The sequence below is a fragment of the Ranitomeya variabilis genome, chromosome 6 (genome assembly GCF_051348905.1).
Source record: "Ranitomeya variabilis isolate aRanVar5 chromosome 6, aRanVar5.hap1, whole genome shotgun sequence".
In the NCBI taxonomy this organism is placed as follows: Eukaryota; Metazoa; Chordata; class Amphibia; order Anura; family Dendrobatidae; genus Ranitomeya; species Ranitomeya variabilis.
The window spans coordinates 428,580,983-428,593,337 of record NC_135237.1 but is presented as its reverse complement, the minus strand read 5'-3'; the positions used below and the strand labels follow the sequence as shown (position 1 = coordinate 428,593,337).

The 12,355-nt window shown below is 45.2% G+C and overlaps 1 protein-coding gene across 3 annotated transcripts in view; it reads right to left on the bottom strand.

Moving 5' to 3' along the window:
* The window catches only part of ANKRD29 (ankyrin repeat domain 29), a 127,838-nt gene that overhangs the window by 42,873 nt on the left and 72,610 nt on the right, over positions 1–12,355 (bottom strand). The gene's annotated exons all lie outside the window — the stretch shown is intronic.

Genomic DNA, 12,355 nt, shown 5'->3' with positions numbered 1-12,355 from the left:
ACCAAATTATACGCCCCACGAAGGTCAATCTTAGAGAACCACTTGGCCCCCTTTATGCGAGCAAACAAATCAGTCAGCAACGGCAATGGGTATTGATATTTAACAGTGATTTTATTCAAAAGCCGATAATCAATACATGGTCTCAAAGAGCCGTCTTTTTTTGACACAAAGAAAAAACCGGCTCCTAAGGGAGATGACGATGGACGAATATGTCCCTTTTCCAAGGACTCCTTTATATATTCTCGCATAGCAGCATGTTCAGGCACAGACAGATTAAATAAACGACCCTTTGGGTATTTACTACCCGGGATTAAATCTATGGCACAATCGCACTCTCGGTGCGGAGGTAACGAACCAAGCTTGGATTCTTCAAAGACGTCACGATAGTCAGACAGGAACTCAGGAATTTCAGAGGGAATGGATGATGAAATGGAAACCACAGGTACATCCCCATGAGCCCCCTTACATCCCCAGCTCAACACAGACATAGCTCTCCAGTCGAGGACTGGGTTGTGAGATTGCAGCCAAGGCAATCCTAGCACCAAATCATCATGTAGATTATACAGCACCAGAAAACGAATAATCTCCTGGTGATCCGGATTAATACGCATAGTTACTTGTGTCCAGTATTGTGGTTTATTATTAGCCAATGGGGTGGAGTCAATCCCCTTCAGAGGAATAGGAGTCTCCAAAGGCTCTAAATCATACCCACAGCGTTTGGCAAAGGACCAATCCATAAGACTCAAAGCGGCGCCAGAGTCGACATAGGCGTCCGTGGTAATAGATGACAAAGAGCAAATCAGGGTCACAGATAGAATAAATTTAGACGGTAAGGTGCAAATGGAAACAGATTTACCAAGCTTTTTAGTGCGCTTAGAGCATGCTGATATAACATGAGTAGAATCACCACAATAGAAACACAACCCATTTTTCCGTCTAAAATTCTGCCGCTCGCTTCGGGACAGAATTCTATCACACTGCATACTCTCTGGCGACTTCTCAGTGGACACCGCCAGATGGTGCACTGGTTTGCGCTCCCGCAAACGCCTATCGATCTGAATAGCCATTGTCATGGACTCATTCAGACCCGCAGGCACAGGGAACCCCACCATAACATCCTTAATGGCATCAGAGAGACCCTCTCTGAAAGTCGCCGCCAGGGCGCACTCATTCCACTGAGTAAGCACAGACCATTTACGGAATCTTTGGCAGTAAATTTCCGCTTCATCTTGCCCCTGAGATAGGGACATCAAAGTTTTTTCTGCCTGAAGCTCCAAATGAGGTTCGTCATAAAGCAACCCCAAGGCCAGAAAAAACGCATCCACATTGAGCAACGCAGGATCCCCTGGTGTCAATGAAAAAGCCCAGTCTTGAGGGTCGCCCCGGAGCAAGGAAATCACAATCCTGACCTGCTGTGCAGGGTCTCCGGCAGAGCGAGATTTCAGAGACAAAAATAATTTGCAATTATTTCGAAAATTCTGAAACCCGGATCTATTCCCCGAGAAAAATTCCGGCAAAGGAATTCTCGGCTCAGATACAGATGCATGACAAACAAAATCTTGCAAATTTTGTACCTTCGTGGCGAGATTATTCAAACCTGCAGTTACACTCTGAAGATCCATTACAAACAGGTGGACACAGAGCCATTCAAGGGTTAAGAGGAGGTAAGAAGCAGCTAGACAGCAATTAAGGGCTAGGCAGCAAAACTCTGAGGGGAAAAAAAAAAAATTTCCCTTCAACACTTCTTTTTCTCCTGCTTCAGCCCAAACAATTAACACTTTGCGGGCCGGTCAAACTGTCATGATCTCAATGGCAAGAGAACATAGCATAAGCATATATAGGAACTAGCTCTTGGAAGATGGGAACTGAGCTGACCATGAACTAAACCTAACGCACAACTAGCAGTGGCCGGGTAGCATGCCTACGTTGATTCTAGATGCCCAGCCCAGCCGGAGGACTAAATAAAGCTAGCAGAGGAAAATATTAGTCCTAGCTCACCTCTAGAGAAATACCCCGAAAGGAGACAGAGGCCCCCCACATGTATTGGCGGTGAGTTGAGATGAAATAACAAACGTAGTATGAAAATAGGTTTAGCAAATTTGAGGTCCACTTACTACATAGCAGAAGACAGAAAGGACACTTTCATGGTCAGCTGAAAACCCTATCAAAAACACCATCCAGAAATTACTTTAAAACTCTGGCATTAACTCATAACACCAGAGTGGCAATTCCCGTTCACAAGAGCTTTCCAGACACAGTAACGAAACTACAGCTGTGAACTGGAACAAAATGCAAAAACAAACATGGACAAGAGTCCAACTTATCTAGTAGTTGTCTAGGAGCAGGAACAAGCACAGAGAGGCTTCTGATAACATTGTTGACCGGCAAGCAACTAACAGAGCAGCAAGGTTATATAGCGACTCCCACATCTTGATGGGAACAGGTGAACAGAGAAGATGAAGACACCAGTTCAATTCCACCAGTAGCCACCGGGGGAGCCCAGAATCCAAATTCACAACAGTAACCACTAGAGGGAGCAAAAAGCAAATTCACAACAGTACCCCCCCCTTAGTGAGGGGTCACCGAACCCTCACCACGACCACCAGGGCGATCAGGATGAGCGGCATGAAAGGCACGAACTAAATCGGCCGCATGAACATCAGAGGCGACCACCCAGGAATTATCCTCCTGACCATAGCCCTTCCACTTGACCAGGTACTGAAGCCTCCGCCTGGAGAGGCGACCTTCATAGGAACAAAGCGGGAAGAAAGCCACACCAAATCCCCAACGCGTAGTCGGGGACCCACACCGCGGCGGCGGTTGGCAAAGCGCTGAGCCTTCTCCTGTGACAACTTCAAGTTGTCCACCACATGATTCCAGATCTGCTGCAACCTATCCACCACAGAATCCACCCCAGGACAGTCAGAAGGCTCCACATGACCCGAAGAAAAGCGAGGATGGAAACCAGAGTTGCAGAAAAAAGGCGAAACCAAGGTGGCGGAACTAGCCCGATTATTAAGGGCAAACTCAGCCAACGGCAAGAATGTCACCCAATCGTCCTGATCAGCAGAGACAAAACACCTCAAATAAGCCTCCAAAGTCTGATTGGTTCGCTCCGTCTGTCCATTAGTCTGAGGATGGAAAGCAGACGAAAACGACAAATCAATGCCCATCCTACTACAAAAGGATCGCCAGAACCTGGAAACGAACTGGGATCCTCTGTCTGACACAATATTCTCAGGGATGCCGTGCAAACGAACCACGTTCTGGAAAAACACAGGAACCAGATCAGAAGAGGAAGGCAGCTTAGGCAAAGGAACCAAATGGACCATCTTGGAGAAGCGATCACATATCACCCAGATAACGGACATGCCCTGAGATAGCGGAAGATCAGAAATGAAATCCATGGAGATATGTGTCCAAGGTCTCTTCGGGACAGGCAAGGGCAAGAGCAAACCGCTGGCACGAGAACAGCAAGGCTTAGCTCGAGCACAAGTCCCACAGGACTGCACAAATGACCGCACATCCCTTGACAAGGAAGGCCACCAAAAGGACCTGGCCACCAGATCTCTGGTGCCAAAAATTCCCGGGTGACCTGCCAACACCGAGGAATGAACCTCGGAAATGACTCTGCTGGTCCACTTATCCGGGACAAACAGTCTGTCAGGTGGACAAGACTCAGGCCTATCAGCCTGAAATCTCTGCAACACACGTCGCAGATCCGGAGAAATAGCTGACAAGATAACTCCATCTTTAAGAATACCAACAGGATCAGCGACTCCAGGAGCATCAGGCACAAAGCTCCTAGAAAGAGCATCGGCCTTCACATTCTTTGAACCTGGTAAATACGAGACAACAAAATCAAAGCGGGAGAAAAACAATGACCAGCGGGCCTGTCTCGGATTAAGGCATTTAGCAGACTCGAGATACATCAGATTTTTGTGATCAGTCAAGACCACCACACGATGCTTAGCACCCTCGAGCCAATGACGCCACTCCTCAAATGCCCATTTCATGGCCAACAACTCCCGATTGCCCACATCATAATTTCGCTCGGCAGGCGAAAATTTCCTAGAGAAAAAGGCACAAGGCTTCATAACAGAGCAACCAGGGCCTCTCTGCGACAAAACGGCCCCTGCCCCAATCTCCGAAGCATCCACCTCAACCTGAAAGGGAAGTGAGACGTCAGGCTGGCACAAAACAGGCGCCGAAGTAAACCGGCGTTTCAACTCCTGGAAAGCCTCCACGGCAGCAGGAGCCCAGTTAGCTACATCGGAGCCCTTCTTGGTCATATCCGTCAAAGGTTTCACAATGCTAGAAAAATTAGCGATAAAACGACGGTAGAAGTTAGCGAAGCCCAAGAACTTCTGAAGACTCTTAACTGACGAGGGCTGAGTCCAATCAAGAATAGCTCGGACCTTGACTGGGTCCATCTCCACAGCAGAAGGGGAAAAAATGAACCCCAAAAAGGGAACCTTCTGTACACCAAAGAGACACTTTGAGCCCTTGACAAACAAAGAATTTTCACGCAAAATTTTAAAGACCAACCTGACCTGCTCCACATGCGAATCCCAATTATCAGAAAAAACCAAAATATCATCCAGATAAACAATCAAAAATTTATCCAGATACTTCCGGAAAATGTCATGCATAAAGGACTGAAAAACTGAAGGCGCATTGGAGAGCCCAAAAGGCATCACCAAGTACTCAAAATGACCTTCGGGCGTATTGAATGCGGTTTTCCATTCATCACCTTGCTTAATGCGCACAAGGTTGTACGCACCACGAAGGTCTATCTTGGTGAACCACTTGGCACCCTTAATCCGGGCAAACAAGTCAGACAACAGCGGTAAAGGATACTGAAATTTGACAGTGATCTTATTTAAAAGCCGATAATCAATACAAGGTCTCAAAGATCCGTCCTTTTTTGCCACAAAAAAGAATCCCGCACCAAGAGGGGAAGAAGACGGACGAATATGTCCTTTTTCCAGAGACTCCTTGATATATGAACGCATAGCGGTATGTTCAGGTACCGACAGATTAAACAGTCTTCCCTTAGGAAATTTACTGCCTGGGATCAAATCTATAGCACAGTCACAGTCCCTATGAGGAGGCAGTGCACTGGACTCAGACTCACTGAAGACATCCTGATAATCAGACAAATACTCCGGAACTTCCGAAGGCGTAGAAGAAGCAATAGACACAGGCAGGGAATCCTCATGAATACCACGACAGCCCCAACTTGAGACTGACATAGCCTTCCAGTCCAGGACTGGATTATGGGTCTGTAACCATGGCAGCCCTAAAACGACCAAATCATGCATTTTATGTAAAACCAGGAAACGTATCACCTCGCGGTGTTCAGGAGTCATGCACATGGTAACCTGAGTCCAATACTGCGGTTTATTTGCTGCCAATGGTGTAGCATCAATACCCCTAAGAGGAATAGGATTTTCTAATGGTTCAAGAGTAAATCCACAGCGCTTAGCAAATGAGAGATCCATGAGACTCAGGGCAGCACCTGAATCTACAAACGCCATGACAGGATAAAACGACGGTAGAAGTTAGCGAAGCCCAAGAACTTCTGAAGACTCTTAACTGACGAGGGCTGAGTCCAATCAAGAATAGCTCGGACCTTGACTGGGTCCATCTCCACAGCAGAAGGGGAAAAAATGAACCCCAAAAAGGGAACCTTCTGTACACCAAAGAGACACTTTGAGCCCTTGACAAACTCAGAATCTTCTTTCTTATAATCCCTCTTCTGCAATGCATTAAACATTTAATACTGGCCTGGCAAACTGTTATGACCCCAATGGCGAGGGTCTGAACTGTTATGACCCCAATGGCGAGGGTCTCAGAGGAACGTGGAAGTCTGCAGAATACAAAAATCCAGCTCATAGGGCAGTGGTAACTGGGTTGACCATATATCTACTCCTAACGCCAACACTAGAAGTAGCCGGGGATCATTCCTACGTTGATTCTAGATGACACGCGCCAGCCGGAGAATCTAGCTACCCCTAGTAGAGGAAAACAAAGACCTTTCTTGCCTCCAGAGAAGGGGACCCCAAAGCTGGATAGAAGCCCCCCACAAATAATGACGGTGAGGTAAGAGGAAATGACAAACACAGAAATGAACCAGGTTTAGCACAGAGAGGCCCGCTTACTGATAGCAGAATAAAGAAAGGTAACTTATATGGTCAACAAAAACCCTATCAAAATCCACACTGGAAATTCAAGAACCCCCGAACCGTCTAACGGTCCGGGGGGAGAACACCAGCCCCCTAGAGCTTCCAGCAAAGGTCAGGATGTAGATTAGGAACAAGCTGGACAAAAATACAAAACCAAAACAAATAGCAAAAAGCAAAAGGCAGACTTAGCTGATATAACTTGGAACCAGGATCAGTAGACAAGAGCACAGCAGACTAGCTCTGATAACTACGTTGCCAGGCATTGAACTGAAGGTCCAGGGAGCTTATATAGCAACACCCCTAACTAACGACCCAGGTGCGGATAAAAGGAATGACAGAAAAACCAGAGTCAAAAAACTAGTAACCACTAGAGGGAGCAAAAAGCAAATTCACAACAGGCAATTCTCCAAAGTATCCAAAGAGCCATTTTTCAACATGACGACGCCAGACAATGCTCGTGCTACTTTGACTAGCCTGCATGGCTAAAATGTGCTACAATTCCCTGGGACCTGGGACCTCACTGTTCAAAAATTACTAATGGAGCTGCCAGCAATGGATCTTGATGATTTGTTTACCGAAATGCAATTAGTGTGGCAGAACATTGCTCAGGAAACCATTAATAACAACACTGACAACATTCAAAGGTGGGCAAGCACTGGGATCTCTGTGCATGACGCACATACTCAATACTGAATAGAGTTATTTAGAACATTTTGTTTCTGTTTTTTCTTATTTGCATATCTATTGATCCTGTTATTTTCATAATTACATGATTTTTATTTCTTGGAACATTTCAATGTTGAGCAGTCTATTATAACAGAAATTATTTTTTGATGAGTTAGGGCTCTTTCAGACGTCTGTGATCATCGGTTCTATCTCGGATTGCAATGCATGGACTGGCCGCACATCTCCCAATCCCAAGCATGACAGTTTCAGAAATTTTTATGAGGCTATCATGCACGAAGTTGGGAGATGTGCGGCCAGTCTGTACATTGTGATCCCAAATCGGACCGATGATTGCAGACTTTTGAAAGAGCCCTTAAAAAGAGGTTTCCGCTATTGGACAACCCTTTATTATTGAGCGCATGGAGATGGAAAACAAAGTAGTGATGTTCACCTCCCAGATCAGCACCGCTCTTTTCTATACTCAGAGCAGTGCCTGGCATCAACATCCATTGGGAGCATCTTGTGAGAACGGCAGCCAACTACTGAGGGATAGCATGGGTCCAGACTATTTATAAAGCAGTAGTCCCTGGATGGAACCATTAACATTTATCTGCTGTCTAGCTATCTATTAGGAAAATCAAAGAAGCAGCACACCATCATTTTTGTACAAAAAAAAGCTAAGACTTGAAAAAGGCTCACACACAGCCGAAAGAACACGCACAGATGGGCTATTAAAATAGCTTTTTTGCACTAAAATGATGGTGTGCTGCTTCTTTGATTTTACTAATATGAGAACTGGTATGCACCTGTGAAGCCTTGCACCCAATTATTGCCATTGATCAGGTGCTGCTCTCTGCTCTATTTTTTCTGTCGATCTATCATCTATCATCTATCTCTGCAGAAAAAAAATATATAAATCAACCTAGCAAGCCAGTTTCATAAAATGAAGATATGTCATAGAGAAACTTGCCTGTTCTTGAACTGATTATTATAATTTGTATAAATACATAACTTTATATTTAGTGTCTGTTCCCTGTACTTTACAGAAGATAGTAATTCTAGCCTTCAAGCAGTACGGGAGGGAACCTCAGACATTAAGTCACCTGATGATTTTACATTTCAAGTAATAATAACGTAGATTATATTGAATTAACATAATAAACAGATATTTTGTTTGTTTAAACATTACCCAAATGCATTTTATAATAAAGCAATTTTATTAAAGTATGATGATTGATGCTTGTTCCCAGAACTTTGATCCAAGACAGTCCTTGTACTTGAAAATCTAGGTATTTATTAATGTACAGTACTGTGCAAAAGTTTTAGGTAAGTGTTGTAAAAATGCTGCAGAGTAAGAATGGTTACAAAAACAATTCAGAAAGGTATTTGACTTTTTTTTTTTTTTTTTTTTTTTTTTTTACATAAAGCACTCTTAAATGTTACAAAATTTTGGAGATGACTAGTAGAACCAGTGATAAATCCAAGTAAGTGAACCAATGCTGGGATAAGGATCTCCCCGTTTTCTGCAGCCCTCAGTTTCAGAAACATGAATCTGGTTGTAGTCTCATTAATATTCATTGTGGCTTAACATGTAATGAATGGCAATACACCTTTTACTGACAGTCAATAAAGGGTGTTATACCTCGGCAATGTAAAAAAGGCTGAAATGAACTGAGGAATAAGTGAATAGAGGCACTGATGGGTGAAAATGCAGCAGGTATCACCCATATATTTTAGCTAAACCTACTGCATCAGCTATGATCTGTTTTGGCACTGATTGTGGCTGTTTAACCCCGTTGATGGTGGCTAAAATACGGGGGCTCCTTTTTAACCCCATTGACACTCTGAGTCCCAATAGTTGCCAAGTCAATCCAAAGCCAAGTAATAGCCTTGGGTCATAAGCAGGGTCTAACAGGCCAAGTGTTAGGGTATGTTTCCACGGTCAGGAAACGCTGCTTTTTTGACGCTGCGCAGAGCTGCAGCGTCAAAAAAGCAGCATCCAGATGTTCCAGCATAGTGGAGGGGATTTTATGAAATCCCGTCTCCACTATGCGTGGAAACCCGCACGCGGCGGCCCTGCGACTCCGAAAATGCTGCGCGTCTTTTCAGATCGCAGCATGTCCGTACACCTTGCGGGGACGCAGCGTCCCCGCAAGGCATATCACAGGGCCCTATGGGAGCGAGCGATCATCCCGGATGTGAAGAGTTAACACATCCGGCATGATCGCGTCCCAGAAAGGGGGCGGGGCTTAGCGCCGAGCGGCTTCGCCGCTGCGGCGATCCCGCCGGCCATCCTGAACGTGGAGACATAGCCTATGTGTAAGTCCATGCTTACATGTTCAGTATTTGATCATTATCTTACACCAGTATTCGTAAGCCAAAACCAGGAATAGGTGAAAAATGCAGAAATGCAGAAGTGGTGAAGTGTTTCTATTAGGCCGGAGACACACTGGTGCGAGAGACGGCCGAGTCTCGCTGGTTAAAAGCAAGCTGTGGCACCTGCATTCCGGAGCTGAGCGTGCAGCTGCATGTATTGCTATGGAGCCGCACGCTCCGCTCCGGAGTGCAGGTGCCACAGCTTGCTTTTAACCAGCGAGACTCGGCCGTCTCTCGCACCAGTGTGTCTCCGGCCTTAAACTTTTCCTCTGGTTGTTCCACTCCTGATTTTGGCTTACAGATACTGATGTAAAATTTTGAACAAATACTCAATGTGTGACAGGTCTAATGCACTGCAATACAGCAATATTGCAGTGTGTGAGATCGGTGATCTAACCATTGAAAGTACAAGTACCATAGTGGGACTAAAGTTATAAAAAAAGTAATAAAACAATCAATAAAATTGGTAAAAATGTTAAAAAAAACACTCAAAGAAATTGTGGGAAAACTATATAGCCACTAAAGACACAGCTCTAATGTAAAAATAAAAGTAAACAATAAAAGTATATATACAGCTCTGGCAAAAATTAAGAGACCACTGCAAAATGTTCAGTTTTTCTGATTTTTCTCTTTATAGGTCTATTTTTGAGTAAAATGTAAATATTGATTTCTGAACTGTTCCTGAGTTAAAACATTAGTATTGTTGTTGCTAAATGATTATGAACTTGTTTTCTTTGCATTATTTGAGGTCTGAAAACACTTTTTTTTTTTTCATTTTAACCATTTCTCCTTTTCAGAAAAAAAAATACAAAATGTATTGCTTGGAAATTCAGAGACATGTTGTCAGTAGTTTATAGAATAAGTGAACAATTCACATTTTAGTCAAAAATATACGTATAAAGAGAAAAATCAGACAAACGGAACATTTTACAGTGGTCTCTTTTTTTGCCGTATATGTATTCTATGTGTATATATCTATTCTATCTATTCTATTCTAACCCGTCACTCTGTGATTACACTGTACGCGGCAGATCATTTGCCGGCTTTAAATCTATCTATCTATTATACATATAGATATATACTGTATATATATATATATATATATATATATATATATATATATATACAATATATACAGTATATGTGTGTGTTTTGAAGATTATTTTGCTTTAAAACGATGTGTAAATTACAGAGAACTGCTGTATGTAAAAGCTCATGTTTAAATTGCATTGCATATGGATTGCATTCGGATGTCATATGGATACATAGATGGGAGGAAATCGCATCATCGCATTGCAAACGGATTACACACAGATCACCATAAGGAGAACACTCGTGCGGCTCTCGGCAGAGAGAATTGGACCGATTTTTCATACGTTAAGTGTGACGCTGGCCTGAGAGACACATTCACCTGGGAGACAGCCCGAGAAGTGACACCCAGAGCCCCCATTACTGGTATAATGAAAGCCAAAGTTTCCCACAGAAATCACACTGAGGTCATATACTTACACTCAGGGGACTCCATCTTACAAACTCAAACTCCCACCACATTATCACACCCAGCGTCAGCCACCCCTGTGACTGACCATATCATCCTATCTCCAGTTACCATGCTTTATTTCTGCACCCCCAGATGCCACTATATGATCATCCAGATTATGTTCTTCTGTGCTCGGCTACTCATAAAAGTCATCATCTGAAAATCTGCTTATAATAGCTGTTTGCTAGACCTGGTGCTAATTCACCAAGTAATGAGATAGTCACAAGCCGCACATCAAGGGCCCCTGAGCCACATGTGACTCCTGACTAGAGTGGGGTGAATTTGCTCGGGTTCCTTCTTATTCGGCAAGCTATAGCGCTTACCGAATTAAGCTGCAGAGGGAACCCGGCTTTGTGGATCAACACCTCCATTATTGCCTACCCCCACCACCCCATCATTCTCCTTTCCACCACAACCATCATTGCTTTCTCCCCAAGCACCCCCATCATTGCCCATTTCAACACCCCATCATTGCCTCCCCCCACAACCATCATTGCCTTCTCCCCCACCAACCCATCATTGCCCATTCCACCACCTCCATCATTGCCCATTTCAACACCTCCATCATTGCCTACCCCCACCCCCCATCATTGTCCTTTCCACCACAATCATCATTGCTTTCTCCCCCTCCACCCCCATCTTTGCCAATTTCAACACCTCCATCATTGCCTCCCACCACCCCATCATTGCTCATTCCACCACCTCCATCATTGCCCATTTCAACACCTCCATCATTGCCTCTGCCCACAACCATCATTACCTTCTCCCCCACAACCCCATCATTGCCCATTTCAACACTTCCATCATTACCTCCCCCCACTACCCCATCCTCCTTTTCACCACCATCAACATTGCCTTCTCCCCCACCACTGCTCTCTCCATCACCTACATCATTGCCAATCTCCAATGCACACATCTCCAATACACACACAGCACGACACACACAGCACCGCACCACTCTGTCACACACACACACAAAGCACCGCACCGCATACACACACACGCAGACAGACAAACAGCACCACTCACCTCTCCGAATGTTCCCCGCAGTCGCAGCACATACCGGCAGCATCTCCATCACTGGCAGCTTTCTGTCTGAAACAGCCGCGTGCTGAATGATGACGTCATCCAGCTGCACTGTGTCAGACAGGAAGCACCAGGCAGTGGGCAGGAAGCAGGACGGCATCGGATGCCTGCAGCTCCACTTCCAAGCTGCAGGGATTGCTCCCTGTCCACCGATTGCCCTCAGGGATATCCACTCTGCAGGGGCCCACCTCCGGGGCCCTGATGCAGCCGCACCGGCATTACATGCAGGCAGTGTTAGCCTCAGCCTGCAGCTAACACTGCCCCCTATTAAAGTGAAATGAATATTCACTCCTCTCCACGCCCATGGGGAATATTCACCGGGCACCGGGCCCCATAGCTGCTGAGTGTGCCGCTATTAGCAACATGCCACTGGCTGGGGCTTCTGGAGCAGTGGGAGCCCTAGGCAGCTGCTGGCCAGTATGCCAGCGGGTGTCAGCGCCTGGGCCCAAAGGAGAATCCTCGGGTTCTCCGGTGGACCAGTCCAACCCTGTTGGTAATC